This window comes from Gorilla gorilla, chromosome 14, assembly GCF_029281585.2.
Source record: "Gorilla gorilla gorilla isolate KB3781 chromosome 14, NHGRI_mGorGor1-v2.1_pri, whole genome shotgun sequence".
Taxonomy (NCBI): Eukaryota; Metazoa; Chordata; class Mammalia; order Primates; family Hominidae; genus Gorilla; species Gorilla gorilla.
The window spans coordinates 46,765,769-46,790,529 of NC_073238.2; the positions used below are offsets into that span (position 1 = coordinate 46,765,769).

Sequence of the window (24,761 nt, forward strand, 5' to 3'; positions counted from 1 at the left end):
TGATCCGCCTGCCTCAGCCTCCCAAAGTGCTGGGATTACAGGCATGAGCCACCACGCTGGCCATACTTTGTACTATATTTAAAACCACTTTTAAAAAGAGATATGTTAATCCTATATATTAAAAATGAGTACACTTTGAGAAAATTAAAGCTAATATGCATATAATCATTTCATAAATCAATAACTTTTAAAAACCTAATATTTTCCTTAAAGAAAATATTTCATATATAAGCATGTATTAACAAGGATATGTTCTGAGAAATGTGTCATTAGGCAATTTCATCACTGTGTTAACATCATAGAGTGTACTTACACAAATCTACAGATGTAGTCTACACCACACCTAGGCTATATAATATAGCCTATTGCTCCTAGGCTGAAAAATTGTACAGCATGTTACTATACTGCATACTGTAGGCAATTATAAAACATTAGTAAGTATTTGTGTATATAAACATATCTAGAGGCCAGGCATGGTGGCTCACGCCTGTAATCCCACGACTTTGGGAAGCTGAGGTAGGTGGATCACCTGAGGTCAGGAGTTCGAGACCAACCTGGCCAACGTGGCAAAACCCTGTCTCTACTAAAAATACAAAAAAATTAGCTGGGCGTGGTAGTTCACTCCTATAATCCTAGCTACTCTGGAGCCAGAGACAGGACAATCACTTGAACCCGGGAGGCACAGGATGCAGTGAGCCAAGATTGTGCCATTGCACTCCAGCCTGGCCCACAGGGCAAGACTCCATCTGAATAAATAAATAAATAAATAAATAAATAAATAAATAAATACATACATACATACATATCTAAACTTAGAAAAGGTACATGAAAATATGGTATTATAATCTCATGGGACCACTGTCATATATATGTTCTGTTGTTGACTGAAATTTTGTTATGTGGTGCATGACTGTATACATAAAACCTACCAGTAAATATCTTGGACCTCCTAACATCTTAGATTTTGAAAATTAAGAAGTGGCTGTTTCAGAATGGGACAAATTTAGTGGCTTTAATAGCTAGGTTTCCTCTAGACATGAAGAATGGTTGATAATGAGCTGTTGAGTCCAGTATTTGAGTGGCATGCTGCTAATTGCCCAGATTGTAGTGGTTCTAACCAGAGACTACACTACTACTCTGTGGGGTACTTGGAAATGTGTAAAGGCATTTTTGGTGGTCAGAATGACTGGTAATGTGTTACCACACATTACCAATATCAGGCATTTGGGCCTGAGGCCAGGGAAGCTAACCATCCTGCAATGCCCAGTGAAAAATTATCCCACCCAAAAGAACAATGGTGTTTCATCCAGCACACTGAAAGTTCATAGCTCCCTTTAATGGAAGACAATATTTGATCCTAAGAGAGAAAGGAGGATTTAGGAAATTTTCTAATTTAGAATATAAAGATCTAGTTATCCTGTCTTTCACCCTGGATAATCAGAGTCAGGGTCAAGGTGACAATGAAGACTTAGTAAAATGTAGTAGGGGAAGGACAATTGACACCGCTGAGGGAAAAATCCAGGACAGAGGAATAGAAAAGCAAGCAAACAAACCTGGAAGAAGAAAGAGATGATGCGGAAAAGAGAACAGTCAGTTGATTGGCTGGGCATTGGACAAATGAGATTAAACCTACCCCCAGCCGCTAGCCTGGTTTATTCCATATGCTGGGCAATTTTCAATAGGTAGGACACATGAAAATCTTGTTCTTTGTCACTAATTGCTGCTGCCCTTGTTTACACATTTCTAGATATTGGTTTAGAAAATACTCTAAGGAACACTAATGTACCTAGAAACAGTTGTGATGGGGCCTCTATAAAAAGGATATTGAGTAAAGAGTGCTATCTGTGGTTGTAACTCTCCTTCATGGCCAGTTCTATCTGATTCCAGTGAAAGTCCTAGTTGCAGTCCAAGGTACAATGTCAGTTATGAAATTCATCCTGCAGACTAGTATGTCATTCTGAAAACAAACTCCCCTGTCTTTACTCAAATGTGAACCATCCTGTTGCAGGGCAAGGAGAAAAAGAACAAATAGAGTTTGTTGTTGCGTTATTCATTCGATTAAATGGTAAAATACTAAGGACGTAAGAGACTCACTGCAGCACTGGTGATTCTGTGGAGTTTAATGCACTTAATGTGTAGTCACTGTCCCTCAGAACAGCTCTCTACTGTACAAAGAAAGAGAGCCCTAATCTAGGGAAATGCAGTTACTGAAATACACTTCATCACCAAAATGTTTATAATTCCATATACCAGCAGAAAGACTAAGGTCTACAATTGCACTTGGAAAATTGGCTTTTAAAAAAAGATGTTACACTTATTATGTATTGGGACTGTTTAATTGCTTTACATGTACCAATTCACCTAATCTTCAAAACTGTATCAAGTCAGGGCAAAGGCTAGTTTTAACCCCATCTTACAAAGACAACTGATATACAGAGAAGTTGAAGAATGTGCTCAGGGTCACATGGCTAGTGGCAGGTTCAGACCTAGTTTGATTCGCTCTGAAGTCCACACTCTTTAACCATTATGCAACACTGCCTCTCGATTTAAAGAGAAAATTGTACAAAACATTTCCTTCTCTCTTTTTCTTCCTCCTCTCATTTTCAAACCCCACATGTGCATAAACAGAAGATACTCAGCTGGCAAGGGTTGAGTCCTTTTCATGAGAGCAGTTCTTAGGCCCTGACTCCTGTTATCACTAACTTAATAGTATCTTGACACTTTTCTTCTGTTGCCTCTCCTTTCTCTGGATCAAATCAAAAAAGAAACAACAAGAGGAAGTGAGAGGAGATACTGTGGAGCAGGAGCCTCTCTCCCTAATCTGCCCTCATGTCAAGCCTCCATATGCGCAATGGGAAAGCCAGACTAGATGGCCCACAGCTGAGATCAACAGATGGGCACAAGTGACTCCTCCTGGAGTTAATTCACTCATAGGGTGGAGGCAGTGAGAAGGGATCACATTCTGGATACTGTTTTGAAGGAAAAATAAGCAAGATTTGAAAATAAATCAGATATAGGGTATGAGGAAAAAGATAAGAATCAAGTATGAGTATAAGGATATTGGCCTAATTAGAGGGATGAAGTGGCTACTTACTGCAACATAAAAGTCTGCAAGATATGGGTTTGGAGAGAGGGTTGGTAAATCAGTTCCCTCAAAGTCCAGCTCAGAATAGGCTAATCTGTCATTAAAAAAAGAGGTCAGAAAGTGAAAAAAAAGAGGGCTTCTCTAATACTCCCCAAGAGTTGCTTTGTTTTCTAAGCAGATTACAATCAGCTGCTTCAGAAAAGGATAATAAGGACCCTGCTAATGTCTTTTTTTCGTTGTTTTTTTCTCTCCTAAGTCTGCTTTCTAGGGAAGGACCTGCTAATGCTAACAACCCACTATGCCTGCAGAGAAGTAAACACTGGACCATGAAAGAATAAAGTGGCTTAAAAAGTAAACTATCAGAGTTTGGGAGATCAGGCAATTTATTAAGGCAGTTTGCTAAGAGTTAATCAAAGGAATCTCTAAGGATTAGAATTCCAACTGAAAATACAACACAATGCCAAGAGGTATGAAAATCTGACTCCACTGTGAAGTGCCAGAGACATGTACCAGTTCTGCACCACTGGAGCTCTATATAGCTACCCTCTTCATTTCAGAAACAGTGGACATGGCCTTCTGGAAAGGAAACACAAACCAGTAACAGTGACTTGTGAAGACCCTGGGAAATAAGAGACTTGGTAGTGATGGTGGTAGTGATAACTTCTGCTTGAATGTGGCTAATCAGTAGATGCATTTTCTTTAGAAACATCTATCTAGAAAGTGTGAGAATCTCATCAAAGCTGTGTCAAGGATCGTTAAATGTGATCTCACTGGTGCTGATTCATTTAGGAATGAATGGCACCATTAGAAGAAAAAAAATCACTAAACAAAAGTTAGTCATGGAGAGGAAATCAAAAGAGTTAGAGGCACAGGATGTAGCTTTTAAAAGAAAGAAGAAAATAAGAAATGAACAAATGGTAACACATCTATGATGAGTAAGATTTTGCTTTCTAGATGATGGCTTAGAATCCAAGCTCCTAGGGAGCAATGGAGTGTACCTCTCAGGAATTAGAAAGTGTTTGTTCAGATACAAGCTAATCTGACCAAGTGAACTGTGACCTGATGACAAAGGTGAGAGAGCATCCAGATAAAGCTGAAGAAAGCAGGAAGGGAGGGTGGAAAGCATGGTAAGTGATAACCCTCATGAAAAAATATAATTAAGGGGGGGCCAGAAAAAAACATTTCCCAATGCAGAATCCTATATACTAATTTATGATGATGGGCAATAAATGAAGTAAATCTGAGATTAAAACACATGCAGATGATAAAAGGTCTCATGGCTTTCTGGAATGACCAGTTGAAATAACTGAGGCCCAGGTCCTGGTCCTGGCTCAGTAATAGCCAAGTCCAGGCCTTAGCTAGCAGTGGGATCTCTCAGCTAGCAGTGGGATCTTGGGCAAATCATGTCTTTCCAAAATGAGGAAAATACCCCTCCTTGCAAAGTTGTTGTAAGGACTACTAATACAGATGCTCTTAAATAACCTCTACTCAACTGATAGAGCAGATCAATTGATTCTCTCCATTGCCTCTGTACAATGACTGATATTAATGACTCACACTAAATGCTCCCAGCTAGATGGCTGCTCTCCAGTGTAACTACACCCTTTTGCTGTCACTGTTTAGAACTGTATATTTATAAGGAGTCAGATGGGTTTATTCTCAAGTCTGTTTATGCCAATAATAATTTTTACTACAATTACGTAGTTTGTCTCACTAAACATGAAGTGCTAAACAGCTGTTAAATAGGCAGCATAACTATAAAATTTGGTTAAAAATAATAAAGACCTATGATTATGCACTCATATTGCTTTGAATATTTCTTTGGGTTCTACTTCCAATTTATATCAACAGAAACTAGAAATTCTTGACTACACATTACAGATGTGGTTTATGCATGAAAAAAGTTAAACTGCACTGAACAAAATTATACATAAAAATTGCTGAATAAATACACATAAAAACATGTATTTTAAGTTCAAATAAAATGTTTAAAGTATGTATCATTTCATAATAATTCTTTAAACAATTTTTTCAATGAACTAACCAGCTTTCTGTCCCAATCATGTTAGAGACGAGGGCTTTAATTATAAATAAAGCACCTAGCACAATCCTTGACACATAGTGGGTACTTCATAAATGGCAGCTCTTATTTTTATTATGTATTAACAACAACAAAAGCAATCTTATAAATTTCACTGAGACTCCCACGATGCAATTCAAGAGTAGAATGTGGCAATGTGATACTTATGATTTACTTAAAACAAACAGTTGAGTTAGAAGAACTGGAAAATTCTCCAAAAATGTAATTTACTTAATGTAATTGCAAATGATTGGAAGTGGAAAAAAAATTTTTTAAACTAAGTGGCCATATATAGACAAACTGATAAATCCACCATCTTTCTCAGAGATTAAAACACCTTTCTCAGTAATTGATAGAACAATGAGACAAAGACACAGAAGTTTAACTAGCATAATAATGATTGAGTGCACTAATATGGAACACCACATCCAACAATTGGTGAAAACACATTCTTTTCATGCTCACATATAATATCTATAGAAATTAACTAGGCCATAAAGCTAGACCTCCACAGATTTCAAAGAATTCCTAATGTACGGACCATAATATAGTTAACTTTGAAATTAGTAACAATAAATTTTTTGGAAAAAATCGTAAACATGGAAAAATGTATAGGTAGAAAAATTATAATGGAATACTTAGAACTGAATAACAGTAAAAAAATTATATATAAAAAGTGATTTTTATTTTTATTTTTTTTTGAGATGGAGTCTCGCTCTGTCACCCAGGCTGGAGTGCAGTGGTGCGATCTTGGCTCACTGCAAGCTCCGCCTCCCAGGTTCAGGCCGTTCTCCTGCCTCAGCCTCCCAAGTAGCTGGGCGCCTGCAACCATGCCCGGCTAATTTTTTGTATTTTTAGTAGAGACGGGGTTTCACTGTGTTAACCAGGACGGTCTCGATCTCATGACCTCGTGATCCACCCGCCTCGGCCTCCCAAAGTGCTGGGATTAGAGGCATGAGCCACTGCGCCCGGCTTTTTTTGTTTTTGTTTTTTTTTATAAGACAGAATCTTGCTCTGTTACCCAGGCTGGAGTGCAGTGATGTGATCACGGCTCACTGCAGCCTCTACCTCCAGGGTTCAAGTGATTCTCCTGTCTCAGACTCCAGAGTAGCTGGGACTACAGCAGCGCCACCATGCCTGGCTCTTTTTCTTTCCTTCCTTTCCTTCCCTTCTTTCCCTTGTTTCCCTTCCTTCCCTCCCTCCCTCCCACCCCATCCCCTTCTCTCTCTCTCTCTCTCTCTCTCTCTCTCTCTTTCTTTCTGGCGTGTTCTCCATGCTGTCCAGGCTGGTCTCGAACTCCTGGATTCAAATGATCTGCCTGCCTCAGCCTCCCAAAGTGTTGGGAATACAGGTGTGAGCCACCGCACCTGGCCTAAAAAGTGATACTTAAAGGGATATTTGCATAAACATTCACATTAAAAAGGAAAGACACAAAATTAATGAGTCAACCACACAACTGGAGAAGTTACAGAAAAAAAGAGCAGAATAAACTTCAAAAAAGTAGAAGACGCTAGCCATGGTGGCTCATGCCTGTAATCCTAGCAATCTGGAAAGCTGATGTGGGAGGATTGCTTGAGGCCAGAAGTTTTAAGACCAGCCTGGGCAACATAGCAAGATTCTGTCCGTATTTAAAAAAAGAAAAAAAAAGAAAAAAAATACATACACACATATATTCTTTTAAGTAGAAGAAAGAGCATAATAAAAAACACAACCCCCAGGTGAGATTAAGGAAGAAAAAAAAGGAAATGAGTATTAGAAATAGAAAAGAAGGCACAATTACAGATCCAGAGAAATTTTAAAAGATAAAAGATTAATTATATGAATAACTTTATAACAACAAATTTGAAAATTTAAATGAAATGTAATTTATACATTTATTTATATATTTAGCTAGAAAATATAAGTTATTTAATTAATTTATTTTTGGAGACAGGGTCTCACTCTGTTGCCCAGGCTGGAGTGCAGTGGTGTAATCACTGCTTACTGCAACCTTGAGGTCCCAAGCTCAAGCGATCCCCCTCACCTCAGCTTCCCACGTAGCTGGGACCACAGGTATGTGCCACCATGCCCAGCTGCCCAGCTATTTTTTTTTTTTTTTTAAGAAACAGGGTCTCACTATGTTCCCCAGGCTGGTCTTGAACTCCTGGGCTCAAGCAATCCTCCTCCTGGGATTACAGGCCCAGCACACACAGCCAAAAACACAAGTTATTAAAACTGACTAAAAAGAAACAGAAAGCCTGGGTAGTCCTAGAATGGTAAAACAATAAAGGTTAAGTTTTTCTCCCCCCAGCAAGGGAATTCCAAGTTCAGGCGACTTTTCAGAAAAGTTCTACCAAATATTCAAGGAATTGTTCACTGCAATCATATGCATAATTTTCCAGAGAAAAGAAAAAGAAAGAATACCTCCAGCTTTTTTTCTTTTTCTTTCTTTTTTTTTTTTGGGACGGAGTTTCACTCTCCTTGCCCAGGCTGGAGTGCAATGGTGCAATCTTGGCTCACCGCAAACTCCGCCTCCCGGGTTCAAGTGATTCTCCTGCCTCAGCCTCCCGAGTAGCTGGGATTACAGGCCTGTGCCACCATGCCTGGCTAATTTTGTGTTTTCAGTAGAGATGGGGTTTCTCTATGTTGGTCAGGCTGGTCTTGAACTCCCGACCTCAGGTGATCCGCCTGCCTCGGCCTCCCAAAGTGCTGGGAATACAGGCGTGAGCCACTGCGCCCAGCCAGCACCTCCAGCTTTTTTTCAAAATGCTAACATAGATTGATAGAGCCAGGAAGTTACTCAAAAATGAGAACTTTCAGGCTAGTCTCAGTTAAATACAAAAACCCTAAATAAAATATCACAAACTACCTTCAGTAATGTGTAAAATAGATAAAACATTATGATTTAACTGGTTTATCTCAAGATTGCAAGACTCAATTATACTAGACTATCCATTAATATAATTAACCACATCAGCAGGTTAAAGGATAAAACACATCTAAAAGCTTTTTCATAGTGGTAGAAATTGTTTTATTTATTTTTTATCTATGTACTTAAAACACTCAAATCCATTACTATTTAAAAATAACACACACAACTCTTAGTAAACCAGGAATAGATGAGAACTTCCTTAATTAACAATGAGTACTATGATCCTATCATAAACATAATTTCTAATATGAGAAATATTAAAAACGTTTCTTTAAATCAGAAACAAGACAAGAATGCCTATTATCACCAGTTCCATTCAACATTGTATAGTCCCTCTGTATTCATGAAAGATATATCAGACAAAATAGAAAAGGAAAATAATGAAAAGATACAAGTACTGCAAAGGAAGAAAAAAATTATTATTCTTGGTCGGGCACAGTGGCTCACATCTGTAATCCCAGCACTTTGGGAGGCTGAGATCACCTACGGTTGGGAATTCGAGACCAGCCTGGCCAACAAGGAGAAACCCTGTCTCTACTAAAATACAAGAAATTAGCCGAGCATGGTGGTGGGCGCCTGTAGTCCCAGCTACTTGGGAGGCTGAGGCAGAAGTGCTTGAGCCAAAGAGGCGGAGGTTGCAGTAAGCCCAGATCTCGCCACTGCACTCCAGCCTGGGTGACAGAGGGAGACTTTGTCTTCAAAAAAAAAAAAAAGCCAACTAATGAGTGATGTCAGCAAAAATGGTTGAGTAACAAACTCCAAAAGCTCATCCCTTCACAACAGAAGTGACTAAACAGGAAAGAACTGTCAGAATCAACTTTATCAGAACTGTGAAGACAGATCAAGGGTTTACAGCAACCGGGCAAAATGTTTAATCAAGAGAAAAAAAAAAAAAAGGCTGAGTCTCAGTAAGAAATCTTTGTTAGTTTTTTAAGTTTTTTTGAGACAGGGTATGGCTATGTTTCCTAGGCTGGAGTGCAGTAGCTATTCACAGAATTGAGCATAGCACACTATGGCCTCAAACTCCTGGCCTCAAGTTATCCTCCTGCCTCAGCCTCTGAAGTAGCTGGGACTATAGACATATGTCACTGTGCCTAGCTCTTTGTAGTGTTTTTTACTTACTCTGGCCCCATCTACTGCTCTCCAGATTAATACTGGCCCTGAAGACAACAACCTACTTTCTCAGTACAGATTTTTAGTACCAAGGGTGGCAGAAAGGACCTTCTTCTCAAAGAATTGTGGTTGTTTTGACCTTGCTGGTGACTCCGAGCTCAAAGGGCTTGTGCCTATTTTAACTAACTCAAAACTTTCCTAGGACAAACACAACTACCCAGTGTAGGGGGCATTTGTGGAATACATTTAAAGGCAAATGAATTAGCCACTGTCAGTTGGGGTAAGGCATAACTACCACTTCGGGTAAACAACAGATAATCCAAAAAGCTTAAGAAGAAAAGATGAGAAGTGAGGCATTTTAGGGAATAAGGGCTTTGAAAAGCTCCCACATATTCCTGGGAATCTAGAAGGCCATGTACTTAACCAAGTCAGGCTGTATGCTCAGAAAAGACCTAAAAAAGCTGTCGCTTCTGGCTGACACCCAGACTTTATACAAGCAGGAAATGAAGACAAGGGCAGAATTATAAACAGCCTTAGTGTAGAAGGTATCCCAACACATACACAAAGATGGAGCATTTTTGTTGATGAAGATGATGTTGTTGTTCCAGATGTTTAAGGAAACGTCTGTTGAATCACTAGCTGACTACTAAACTAATGGAACAAAGACTTCAGTAGAATATAGATTTTACAAAATTAGTGCAGAAAAGTCACTAAACAAACAACAGTTACAACAAGGAGCAGAAACAAACCTTGGGGGGGAGGGGGTGAAATATGATTTCAGATTTCCCATATTATATTATTTAAAATTTCTAATTTTCACAAAACCTATGAGACATACAAAGAAGTAACTGTGGCCTATACACAGGAAAAAAAGAAATTAATAGGAACAACCATTGACAAAGCCTAGACATTGGACTTATTAGACAAAGACTTTATGTTAACTATTTTAAATATGCTAAAAGAAACAATGGATAAAGAACTAAAAACAAATAAGAACAATGTCTCACCAAATAATTAATATCAATAAATAGATGGAAGTTAGAAGGAGGGGCTTCAAGACAGCTGGCTAGAGGCATCCAGCACTCACCTCCTCCATAAAGAAGACTCAAAATAACAAGTAGATAATCACACTCTGAATAGAGCATTTAAGAGAGAACACTGGAATTCAATAGAGAAATTATAGGAAACACCTAAGGCACAGAAGGAGCAGAAGGCAAGGCTACCAGCTCAGCTGGAATCAGGTGGGAGCCCAGAGAAGCTTCCCAGTACAGAGAAAGGGTCAATGACCACAGACTCTTGCAACCTGGGCCAGGAGAAAACCCCTCGACCCTTGTAAGCCCTGAGACTACTGTAGGGAGCTGCCTGGAGATGACCTGATAGCACTGCTCCAGAGAGGGAGCTCACACCAGGTCCCACTGTCCTACAACACCTAAGCAGCAGCAGCATGGCACTATTTTGAGAGCCTAGTCCATGCCAGACTGCATGCTGCTATCACTAGAAATATCCCCCCACATCTATCCAGAGGGCTGTAGCAGCACAATGCTGGTTAAACCCAGGGGAGTAGCAGGGAACTCAGCGCTCTAGCACATATAGTGTGCGGCACCCTGGGGCATGCGCAGTGTACCACACTGGGGAGGCTGCCCCCAGGACAAAGGGAACTAAAGTGTGTGCTTTCTAGAACCTGAGACTGCCTACCTGGGGCAGCCACCACAGACAGCAACCCCATTCTCCCAGCAGCAGGGCTGATGTGCACAAGCCCTGAGATCAGACTCTGCTGCTGCCCATTGCAGCTGCCACTGCTGCTGCAGGGGCCAAAGCACGTACTACAGGCAGTAATCACACCCTCTTCAGCAGCAAGGTCACAGCACACTTGCACATGCCGAGGACAGGTCCCTCAGCTGTCCCAAACCCCCGCACTCTCAACACTTTTGCAACCACCTAAGCATTCCACCAGGGGCCTGGGGCTCACCCTGCCCTGCCCACTACAGCTGGTGCCTCAGCATACTACTGGCACTACCAAAGACAGGCCTGCTCAGCCTAACACTGCCTCCCCACCAGTGCCCAAGCCCACTACCCTGGGGCCTGAGGATTGCCCCACCCTATCCACCACTGGCGGGATCTCTGCACTCCTCTTCAGAGTCTGAGGACAGGCTTACCCTGTCTGCCACTATCAACACAGCCAGCACCCACTCAAATGTGCCACCTGGAGGTCTGGGGACTGGCCCACCCAGCCTGTCACAGCCAATGCTAACACAAACATATGCTACTTCAGAGCCTGATGGTTGTCCCACCACCACGACTGCCATCACCCAAACAAGCACATTGCCCAGGAGACCGAGAACCTATCCCCCTACGTGGTTCACTGCTGCTACTCCTGGCACCTGAGCAAGTGCCTAGAGGCTGAAGAATCATCATATTGGGACCCACTAACACTGGTGCTCATATATGCCACCCAGAGGCCCAAGGATAGGCACACTCAGCCTGTCAGTGCCACCACTTGGGCCTGAGGACTGAGGACTTGCATCCCCTTCCACAGTAAACCTCATCACAACTTCCACTAACAAACTCAGCCTAATCCACTGAGAAAACCACAAACACCACAGATGCTGTTTACAGTTGAAGAAATCATATGGAAACTGCATGACTTCATGCACCCAGAATAAAAGCTAAAGTGTCCTACCCAACCAACACCATAGATACATCCTTAGGAAGAAGTCTTCCCCTATAAAAGCACAGCCAAAAATTTGGATGTGACTGTTATACCAGATGTGCAGATATCAACATAAGGAGAAAATAAACATGAAAACACAAGGAAATATGACAACTTGAAAGGAACATAATAATTCTTCAGCAATAGATTCCAGTGGAAAATAATTTTATGGAATTCCAGAAAAAGAACTCAAAATAATGATAATCAAAGTAGCTCAGTGAGATACAAGAGAACGCAGATAAATAATACAAAGAAATCAGAAAAACAATTCAAGATATGAATGAGAAATTCACCAGAGATAGATATCATAAAAAAGAACCAAACAGAAGTCCTGGAACTGAAGAATTCAATGACTGAAACAAGAAATACATTTGAGAACTTCCATAATAAACTAGAGCTATCAGAAGAAAGAATCTCAGAACTTAAAGACAAGTCTTTTTAAATAACCCAGTCTGACAAAGTTAAAAAATAAATATATACGCTGGGTGTGGTGGCTCATGCCCACAATCCCAGCACCTTGGGAGGCTGAGGTGAGTGGATCACTTGAGCTCAGGAGTTCAAGACCAGCCTGACCAAAGCACGGTGAAACCCTATCTCTACTAAAAATACAAAAACTTAGCCCAACATGGTGGCTCATGCCTGTAGTCCCAGCTACTCGGGAGGCTGAGGCACAGGAATTGCTTGAGCCTGGGTGGTGGAGGGTACAGTGAGCTGAGATCATGCCACTGCACTCCAGCCTGGGCAACAGAGCGAGACTCCATCTCAAAAACAACAACAACAACAACAACAAATCAAACCAACAACTAAATAAATAAATAAATACATACATAAATACATAAAAAGAATGAACAAAACCTACTTGGCATATGGGACATCATGAAATTACTAAATACACAAATTTGGAGAGTTCTAGAAGGTAAAGAGAAGAGTAAAGGCACAGAAAACCTACTTAATGAAATAGTAGCTGAAAATTTCTCATGTCTAGCAAGAGATTTAGACATCTAGATACAGGAAGCTCAGGGAAACCCAAATAGATGTAACTCAAAAAGCTCTCCATGGCACATTATAGCCAAACTGTCAAAAGTCAAAGAGACAATTCTGAAAATGGCAAGAAAAAAACATCTAGTTACATATAAGGGAACTCCTATCAGATTAACAGTGGATTTATCAGCAGAAACCTTATATAGGTCAGGAGAAAATGGATGATATATTCAAAGTGCTGAAAGAAAAACAAAATTATCAACCAAGAATACTATACCCAGCAAAGTTATCCTTCAAAAATTAAGGATAAAGTCTTTCTCAGAAAAGCAAAAACTGAGGCAATTCATCACGACTAGACTGGCACTACAAGAAATGTTAAAAGAAGTCCTATACATGGAAGTGAAAGGACAGTATCTACCATCATGAAAACACATGAAAGTATAAAACTCACTGGTAGAGCAAACACAAAAATGAAAAAGACAAGGGATTCAAATGTTACTACTATTGAAAACCACCAAACCATAAAGATAAACAATAAAAGAGAAACAAAAGAACAAAGTATATACAAAGCAACCAGAAAACAATGAACAAAATGACAGGAATAAGCCCTTACATATCAATAATTACCTCAAATGTAAATGGATTAAAGTTTCCACTTAAAAGATACAGACTGGCTGTATTGATTTGTTTTTTGTTTTGTTTTGTTTTGTTTTTGAGACGGAGTCTTTGCTCTGTCGCCCAGGCTAGAGTGCAGTGGCATGATCTCGGCTCACTGCCAGCTCCGTCTCCCAGGTTCATGCCATTCTGCTGCCTCAGTCTCCCGAGTAGCTGGGACTACAGGCACCCGCCACCACACGCAGCTACTTTTTTGTATTTTTTAGTAGAGACGGGGTTTCACCGTGTTAGCCAGGATGGTCTCAATCTCCTGACCTCATGATCCGCCCACCTTGGCCTCCCAAAGTGCTGGGATTACAGGCGTGAGCCACTGTGCCCGGCCAAATTGATTTTTTAAATTACCCAATTACATGCTGCCTACAAGAAACTCACTTCTCCTATAGAGACACATACAGACTGAAAGTAAAGGATGGAAATAGACATTCCATGCAAATGGAAACCCAAAGCAAGTGGGAGTGGCTATACTTAGATAAAACAGACTTTAAGTCAAAAACAGTAAAAACAGACAGAGAAGGTCATTATATAATGACAAATGGACTGATTTAGCAATAGGATATAATAATACTAAATATGTATGCACCCAACATCAAAGCACCCAGATATATAAAGCTAATATTATTAGATCTAAAGGGAGAGATAGACTCTAGAACAATAATATTATAGTTGGGGACTTCAACATTCAACTCTCAGCCTTATAGATCACCTACACAGAAAATTAACAAAAAACATAAGATTTAAACTGCACTTTAGACCAAATGGACCTAACAGATATCTACAGAACATTTTATCCAATAGCGGTAGAATACACATTCTTCTCATCAGCACACGTAACATTCTCCAGGATAGACCACATGTTGGGCCACAAAATAAGTCTCAACAAATTTTTTAATAACTGTAATCATATCAAGTATCTTCTCAGACAACAATGGAATAAAATTAGAAGTCAATAACAAGAGGAACTTTAGAGACTGTACAAACACATGGAAATTAAACTATATGCTCCTCGACAACCTTTGGGTCAACAAAATTAAGATGCCAATCAAAAAGTTTCTTGAAACAAATGAAAATGGAAATACAAACTACAAAAACCTGTGGGATACAGCAAAAACAGTGCTAAGAGGGAATTTTATAGCAATAAATGCCTATATTAAGAAACTAGAAAGATTTCAAATAACCAATCTAATGATGCACCTGAAGGAACTAGAAAAGCAAAAACAGCCAACCCCAAATTAATAGAAGAAAAGAAATGTTAAAAATCAGAGAAGTTAAAAAACAGAGATCAAAAAAAGACAAAACAACAGATTAATGAAACAAAAAGTGGTTTTTTTGAGATGATAAACAAAATTAAACACTAGCTAAACTAACCAAGGAAAAAGAGAGAATATCCAAATAAACAAAATCAGAAATGAAAAGCAAGACATAACAATGATACCACCAGAAATACAAAAGATCATCATAGACTGTTATGAAAAACTATATGCTAACAAAGTAGAAATTCCATAAGAAATGGATAAATTCTGGGACATATATACATCCTACAAGATTGAATCAAAAAGACATAAAAAACCTGAACAGACCAATAATGAGTTATGAGATTGGATCAGTAATAAAAAACTCTCCCAACAAATAAAAGCCCAGGACTGGATAACTTTACTGCTAAATTCTACCAAACTTATAACGAATATCCCATGCTCATTGATCAGAACATACTACCCAAAGCAATTCTCCTAAAACTATTCCAAAAAAAATGAAGAGGAGGGAATTGTCCTTAACTCTTTCTATAAGGCCAGGATTACCCTGATACCAAAGTCAGACAAGGACACAGCAAAAAAAGAAAACTATAGGTCAGTATCCCTGATGGACACAGATGCAAAAATCCTCAGCAGAATATGAACAAATGGAATCTAACAGTACATCAAAAGGATAATACACTATAAGCAAGTAGGATTTATCTCAGGGATGCAAACATGGTTCAACATACACAAATCAATAAACGTGACATATCACATTGACAGAATGAAGGACAAAACCATATGATCATCTCAACAGATGCAGAAAAAGTATTTGATAAAATCCAACATCCCTTCATGATAAAAACTCTCAAAAAACTGGGCACAGAAAGAACATACTTCAACATAAAAAAGACCAATATGACAAACTCTTAAGTAACATCATACTAAATGGGGAAGAGCTGAAAGCCTTTCCTCTAAGAACTGAAACAAGACAAGGATGCTCACCTTCATCACTCCTATTCAATACAGTACTGAGAGTCCTAGCCAGAGCAGTCAGTCAAGAGAAAGAAATAAAAAGCATCCAAATTGAAAAAGAGAAGGTCAAACTGTCTTTGTTTGCACAGGGCATGATCTTGTATTTAGAAAAACCTAAAGACTCTACCACAAAATTCTTAATTTGATAAACAAATTCAGTAAAGTTGCAAGACATAAAATCAACATATACAAATCAGTGGTATTGCTATATACCAACAGTGGAATATCTGAAGTAGAAATGAAAAAGGCAATTCCATTTATAATACCTACACACACAAAAATGGAAGACAACACATACACACAAAATGGAAAGGCATACCATGCTCATGGATTATAAAACTTAATACTATTAAAATGAACATACTACCCAAAGCAACCTACAGATTCAATGTAATCCCTATCAAAATACCAATGACATTTTTCAAAGAAATAGAAAAAAATCAATTCTAAAATTTGCATGGAACCAAAAAGAGAGTCTGAATAGCCAAAGCAATCCTGAGCAAAATAACAACAACAAACAAATGAACAAAAAATAAAAATAAAAAACAAAGCTGGCAGCATCACACTACCTGACTTATAAGGCTATAGTAACCAAAACAGCATGACATTGGTATAAAAATAGACATATCAACCAGTAGAACAGAATAGAGATCCCAGAAATAAATCCATGTATTTACAGCCAAATGATTTTTGACAAAGGCACCAAGAACATACATTAGGGAATGGACACCTTCTTTGAAAAATGGTGCTGGGAAAACTGAATATCCATATGCAGAAGAATGAAACTAGACCCCTATAGAAAAGTCAAATCTCACCATATACAAAAAATCAACTCAAAATGCATTAAAGGCCTAAGCATAAGATCCAAAACTATAAAACTACCGGAAGAAAACACCACAGGATATTGGTCTAAGCAAAGAATTTATGGCTAAGACCTCAAAAGCAGAGGCAACAAAATAAAATAGTAGATAAATGCAACTTAATTAAATTTAAAAGCTTCTGCACAGCAATGGAAACAATCAACAGGGTGAAGAGACAACAGGGTGAAGAGACAACATGATGAATGGAAGAAAATATTTCCAAACTAATCTTATGACAAGGGACTAATATCCAGAATATACAAAGAACTCAAACAACAGCAACCCAAACGCAAAACAAAGAAAAAACAACAATCCCATTAAAAAGTGGGCAAAGGATCTAAATAGACATTTCTCAAAAGAAGATATACAAATGGCCAACAGGTCTATGAAAAAATGGTTGATATCACTAACCATCAGGGAAATGAATATCAAAACCACAATGAGATATCATTCTACCCCAGTTAGAATGGCTATTATTATTATTTAGAGACAGGGTCTCACTCTGTTGCCCAGGCTGGAGTGGCAGTGGTGTGATTATAGTTCACTGCAGCCTTGAACTCCTGGGCTCAAGTGATCCTCCTATCTCAGCCTCCTGAGAAGCTAGGACTACAGATGTGCACCGTCATGCCTGGCTAATTTTTGTTGTTGTTGTAGAGGCAGAGTCTCACTATGTTGCCAGGTTGGTCTTGAACTCCTGGGCTCAAGCAATCCTCCCACCTTGGCCTCCCAATGTGCTGCCATTGTATGTGTGAGCCACTACACCCGGCCACAGAATGACTGTTATTAAAAAGACAAAAAAAAAATAACAGATGCTGGGGAGGATATGGACAAAAAGGAACTCTCATACACTGTTGTTGGGAATGTAATTTAGCACAGCCGTTATTGAAAACCGTATAAATATTTCTCACAAAACTAAAAACAGGACTGCCATATGATCTAGCAATTCCACCTCGGGATATTTATCCAAAGGAAAGGAAATCATTATATCAAAGGGATACATGCACCCCCATGTTTATTGCAGCACTATTCACAACAGCAAAAACATGGAATCAACCTAAGTGTACATAAATGGATGGGTGGATACAGAAAATGTGGTATATATACACAATGAAATACTACTTGGACATAGAAAAAATAATGAAATCCTGTCATTTCCAGTAAGATGAATGGAACTGGAGGTCATGTTAAGTGAAATAATCAGGCATAGAAAGACAAGTATCACATGTTCTCATTCATACATGGAAACTAAAAGAGCTGATCTCATGGAGGTTGAAAGTGAATGATAGTTACCAGAGGCTGAGGGGGGTCTGTGTGTGGGTGAGTGGGTGGGGTGTGGAATGGATGAAGAGAGGTTGGTTAATGAGCACAAACATACTGTTAGATAGAAGGAATAAGTTTCAATGTTTCATAGCAGCGTAGGGTGACTATATAGTTAAAAACAATGTATTTATATTTCCGAATAGCTAGAAGAGAGGTCTTGAAACGTTCCCAACACATATAAATAAATACTTAAGGTGATGGATACCCTAAATACCCTGACTGATTATTAGACATTCTATGCATGTAACAAAATACTACAAATACCCCCATTAAAATGTACAAATATTGGCCAGTGCAGTGGCTTACACCTGTAATCCCAGCACTTTGGGAGGTCAAGGAGGGTGGATCACAAGGTCAGGAGATCAAGACCATCCTGGCCAACATGGTGAAACCCTGTCTTTACTAAAAAAATAAATAAATAAATAAATACAAAAATTAGCCAGGCACAGCAGCGCATGTCTGTAATCCCAGCTACACGGGAGGCTGAGGCAGGAGAATTGCTTGAACCCAGAAGGCGGAGGCTGCAGTGAGCTGAGATTGTACCACTGCACTCCAACCTGGGTGACAGAGCAAGACTCTGTCTCAAAAATAAATAAATAAAATATACAAATATTATACATTAATAAAAAAATTTCAAAAACAAACAAAAAGAGATGGAAGTACAAAAGAGACCCAAATGGAAATTCTAGAGTTGGAGAGTGTAACAACTGAAATAAAAAATCCAGTAGAAGGGGTTCTACAGCAGGCTTGAGCAGGCAGAAGAACAGTGAATTTGAAGACAGGGCAACTGATATAATGCAGTCTAAGTGTCACAAACAAAAAGGAATGAGGAAAAGTGGAGAAGAGCTGAAGAGACTACGGGACGCCATCAAGTACACCAACCTAAGCATAATGGGAGTCTTAGAAGATTAGAAAGGGCACATAGGCCAGGTGGGGTGGATCACGGCTATAATCCCAGCACTTTGGGAGGCTGAGGCAGGCAGATCACCTGAGGTCAGGAGTTCAAGACCAGCCTGGCCAACATGGTGAAACCCCATCTCTACTAAAAATACAAAAATTAGCCAGGCATGGTGGCAGGCGCCTGTAATCCCAGCTACTTGGGAGGCTGAGGCAGGAGAATCGCTTGAACCTGGGAGGCAGAGGTTGTGGTGAGCAGAGATCCCTCCATTGCACTCCAGCCTGGGCAACAGAGCAAGACTTGGTCTCAAAAAAAAAAAAAAAAAAAGGGCACTTATAAGAGATCAGTGTTAGGATTAAGAGCTGAATTCTCACCATAAACTACCAAGGTCAGAAGGCAGTGGGTTGACATTTTCAATGTGCTGAGAGAAAAATACTGTGAACCATGAACTGTATACCCAGTAAAACTATCCTTCAGAAATGAAGGAAAAATTAAGATATTCCCAGACAAACAAAAACCAAGAGAGTTCACTACTAGTAGAATGGCCCTACCTGCCCATGACCAAAAAAAAAAAAAAAAAAAAAAGGTAAAGGGAATTCTTCAGGCTGAAATAAAAGGACACTGCATAGTAACTCAAATCCATGGGAAGAAATAAAAAATAACAACCACAACAAAAAAGACTAACAGCAAAGGAAACTACATAGGTAAATATAAAAGTCAATATATGCTTTGTAAGTCTTTTTTCCACATGATTTAAAAGACAACTACATAAAACAATATTTATAAATCCATACTGATGGACCACAATGCATAAAGATGTAATTTGTGACAACAACAACAATATAATGGAGGGAACAGAGATATATGAGAAAAGTTGTTGTATGTAATTGAAACTAAGTTGGTAAATTCTAACTGGATTGTTACAAATGAAGATGTTAATTATAATCCCTGCTGCAGGTTCTCTTGCCAGCTCATTTCCTAGGTTCTACCAATAGAAATTATTGGTAGGACACTGGAGGTGAGAGGGGGAAAATATGTTTGTGTTTTTTTCTGGCTTCTGATGGCAATTCCAACAGAGTTGTTGCAACACACAAGTGAAGGCTCCTGAGTTGCTGTTGAGAAAGCTCACGTCCAACAGGAGAAGCCTCAACGCACAATAATCGTGGGTTCTGGGTAACCTCATTTTCTATTTCACTCTTCTAGCACTAGGAATAACTGCAGCTTCTTGCATATATCAAGGTTTTGGAAACTTAACATCCACTTTTTGCTTCTCCAACCATTCCAATGACCTTCTAACCAATTCCTTATATTAAATCCCCCTATTTGAAATATCTAGAGTGTATTCTCTCTTCCTTACTAGATATAGACTACTGACTGACAAAAGTACATCAAGAAATCCTACAAATCAATAAGAGATAAAATAACTAAATAGCAAAATAAGTAAAAATCATAAAAAGGCATACAAATGGTCCAAAATACATGAAAAAAACCCAACCTCATTAGTAATAAAACTAATACAAATTAAAACCACAATAAGATAAAATTTCATGTCTGCCAGATTAACAAAATTGTTAAATCATCCAATACCAAGTGTTAACAAGAATCTAAATTCTTGTTTGTTTTTTTTTTCTTTAGACAGAGTTTTGTTTTTTCACCAAGGATGGAGTGCAGGGGCTCATTCTCGGCTCACTGCAACCTCTGCCTTCCGGTTTCAAGTGATTCTCTTGCCTCAGCCTCCAGAGTAGCTGGGATTACAGGTGCCTGCCACCACGCCCAGCTAATTTTTGTATTTTTAGTAGAGACGGGGTTTCACCATGTTGGCCAAGCTGGTCTCAAACTCCTGACCTTGTGATCCACTGGCCTCAGCCTCCCAAAGTGCTGGGATTACAGGTGTGAGGCACTGCGCCCAGCCCGAATCTAGAAAAAATTCTTCTTCACAGTTGGTGGGGGTATAAAAAAGCACAATCACTGTGGAAAACATTATGATTATTATGTAAAATAACCAAACAGGTCACCACCCTAAAACTCAGCAATCCTACTCTTAGGTAACCCCAATATGATTTATAAATCCATATTGATGGACCCACAATGAGAACATAGCAACTTTAAAACTTTTTTGACTGTTACTCAAAATAAGAAATTTATTTTATAGCCTTTCTCAATACACACAGTCATACACACAGCCACAAAAAGAGTTTCACAGAACAGTATTTTCCCATAATATACTGTATATGTAATGCACACTGTAAAAGCATATGTAAAACTATAATGCATATATAAAATGGAAAATGCATATTTATTTTAGTTTTGTTTCTTTTTGAGACAAAGTCTCCCTCTGCCACCCAGGCTGGAGTACAATGGCATGATCTCGGCTTACTACAACCTCTGTCTCCTGGCTTCAAGCAATTCTCCTGCCTCAGCCTCCTGAGTAGCTGGGATTACAGGTGTGTACCACCACTCCTGGCTAATTGTTGTATTTTTAGTGGAGACGGGGTTTCACCATGTTGGTCAGGCTGGTCTCGAACTCCTGACCTCATGATCCACCTGCCTCGGCCTCCCAAAGTGTTGGGATTATAGGCGTGAGCCACCACGCCCGGCCTAGTTTTGTTTCTTAACTGCTAGGTATGTGAGACTGTTATATTTTTTAATATGCTGGTTGCAATCTACCGAATTGATTTTATGGCCCTCTAATTGGTCACATCCTACAATTTAAAAACTACTACCCTAAAGAAATTCCAGCACGTGGCTACAGGGCATTCTTCAGAGTAGCAAAAATCTGAAAACAACCCATCTATCCATCAATAGATCGAATAAGCAAATTATACTACGTTCATAAAATGGAATATGATATTGTAGTGAAAATAAATGAACTACTAATATCTGCATTAATATGGCTAAAAAACAATATTGAGCAAAAGAAGCTAGTCACAGAGGCCAGGCGTGGTGGCTCACCCCTATAATCCCAGGACTTTGGGAGGCCGAGGCAGGCAGATCACTTGAGGTCAGGAATTCAAGATCAGCCTAGCTAATATGGTGAAAACCCGTCCCTACTAAAAATACAAAAATTAGTTGGGCATGGTAATGGGCATCTGTAATCTCAGCTACTCCAGAGGCTGAGGCACAAGAATCCTTGAACCCAGGAGGTGTAGGTTGCAGTGAGCCGAGATCAGAGACTCCATCTCAAAAAAAAAAAAAAAAAAAAGAAAAGAACCTAGTAACAGAATATCCACACCATGATTGAGTTTATAGTAAGTTCAAAACTGGCAAGCCTAAACCCTATATTGTTTGGGTTTATACTATAAAGAAAAGGAAGGGATCAACAAATACAAAACTCAAGATAGTGACTTCCTTTAGGAAAAAAGGAAGGGCCTGTGACTAGCAAGGGTCTTCTTAGTTATATATAATCTTCTATTTTTTAACCTGGGTAGTGGTAACATAGATATACATTTTATTATTAGTCTTTAACCAAATAGCTGCATCTTACATGTTCTTTTACATGACACATGTTGTAATAAATATATTTTTAAGTAGAAAAGGGAGTCTTCCGTAAGAACTCACATAGATTCACACTAAGACCTGAAAGTTACTTCATTTCCTTCTTTGATAAAGTCCTGAATATTGGCAGATAAGAGATTTTAGTAAGGCATTTTAAGTAATCTCTATCAATATCCTTGTAGATAAAATAACACAAACTTGATGTAGTAAAATTAGATAAATTATTAGGTTGATATAAAATGGCCATTCTCATAGATCAAAAATAGTTAAGAATTAACAATTTCATATGATTTAACCTATTAATAATATATCTGCTAGAGATAACGTGAAGATGAAGAAATACTAGCTGATTTGAAAGACACTGGAAGTAGAGTTTATAGTCTTGGAAATTGGTTGTTATTATGAGAGAGGGGCACTTTTTTTTTTTTTTTTTTTTTTTTTTTGAGACAGAGTCTCCCTCTGTTACCCAGGCTGGAGTGCTGTGGCACAATCTAAGCTCACTGCAACCTCCGTCTCCTGGGTTCAAGTGATTCTCCTGCCTCAGCTTCCTGAACAAGTGGGACTACAGGCGAGCACCACCATGCCCAGCTAATTTTTGTATTTTTAGTAGAGATGTATTTAGTAGAGTAGTTTTAGGGTTTCGCTATGTTGGCCAGGCTGGTCTCAAACTCCTGACCTCAAGTGATCTGCCTGCCTCGGCCTCCCAGAGTGCTGGGATTACAGGCGTGAGCCATCGTGCGTGGCCGAGAGAGGGCATTATTCTAGAGACAAAAGAATCAAGATCCAGACAACCACTAGGTTAGTTATAACATTAATATAGGTAATAATGAAAAAAAAATTGTTTGAGGGCTATAGTAAATTGAAAAATAACATAGGCCAGGCATGGTGGCTCACGCTTGTAATCCAAGCACTTTGGGAGGCTGAGGCTGGTGCAATCACCTGAGGTCAGGAGTTTGAGACCAGCCTGACCAACATAGCGAAACCCCATCTCTAATAAAAATACAAAAATTATCTGGGCATGGTGGCGGGTGCCTGTAATCCCAGCTACTCAGAAGGCTGAGGTGGGAGAATCACTTGAACCTGGGAGGCAGAGGTTGCAGTGAGGCGAGATTGCACCACTGCTCTGTTGCATAGGCAACAGAGTAAGACTCTGTCTCAAAAAAATAGAAAAAGGAAAATAATGCATTTGCTTTTAGATATGCTCAGTTTCAGGAGGCCCTTAAACTCACAAGTGGAAATGTCAAACAGGCAGTGAGAGATATGCATTCATATCCCAGGTAGGAAGTAGGGGCTAAAGAAAAAGTTACAGGAGACAGCAAAGAAGTGGGATTGAAGTCACATTTGAGATGGCCTCAGGGTTAAGGAAGAAAGAAGATGAGAGCATGGAATAGAACATTGGAAACAACATTAAAGAGGTCATTAGTGCAAAAAGAGACAAAAAAAAAAAAGAAGCTAAAATAAGGGTAGGATATGAAAAGAGGAATATTTTATAAGTTGAAGGAAGAGGTAATTTCAAGAAAAAAGCAGTGAAAATTTATTTTAACAAATATTTGAGTGCTACTGTGTCCCAGACATTGTAAGATAAGGCAGCCAAAGAGTTGATACTCTCTTTCCTTTGTTCTGTCAATATTTTCATTGGTAAAGTGAAGAACAAAAGAGGTACTTTATCATATTTTCAAATGAGAGAAAGGAGTAGCAGCTGATATGACAGAATCAGGATCCAAATGTATTCCAATATACTGGAAGTGATAGGCACATGTAAGGTACATGGATGTGCTTTGGTCAAGGAATAGGCCAAGTTGGACATCTGGGACAGAGTGACTCGGTGAGTTTAGGGTGCAGGTGCATACTTTGCTTGTTACATAACCTGTTTGTGTAAGCTCGTACTGGGCTCGGAGTCACTATTCTTTGAGAAAGGTATAACTGCCCTGCTGATGCCCTGCACACCCAGAGAAAAGAGAGAGAGCCAGAGTTGTTCGTCTTATAGATAGACAGGGGAGAGCCAGCTTGGCTTGTGCCCAGAGAGAGAAAAAGTTAAGCTGCTAACCCTGTAAGGGAGAGCCAACCTTGTAGCCCAGGGAACGCAGCTGTGTGTGGGAGTGGCAGGAGCTGCAGAGCTGGAGCAGATAGCTGAGATAAAGGCAGACAGTGTAAGAGAGCTGCTGTGAGAGAGCTGCTGATGAAAGAGCTGCTGAATAAAACCATATTCAACTGCTACGGTCCCCCGAGTGTTCTTTTCAGCCATTCGTCACCCATTCACCCCTTCCTTTTGGACGTCAGCATGGGCTGGAACCTGACCCTGAACCTGACATTTGGTGTAGTCCTCGGCAGAATGAGATGAATGGGTCTTCAGCCCACAAGACTCC

General features: G+C 39.3%; 1 protein-coding gene across 8 annotated transcripts in view; it reads right to left on the minus strand.

Moving 5' to 3' along the window:
- The window catches only part of LOC101153444 (NEDD4 binding protein 2 like 2), a 106,217-nt gene that overhangs the window by 11,843 nt on the left and 69,613 nt on the right, over positions 1–24,761 (minus strand). The window lies entirely within an intron of this gene.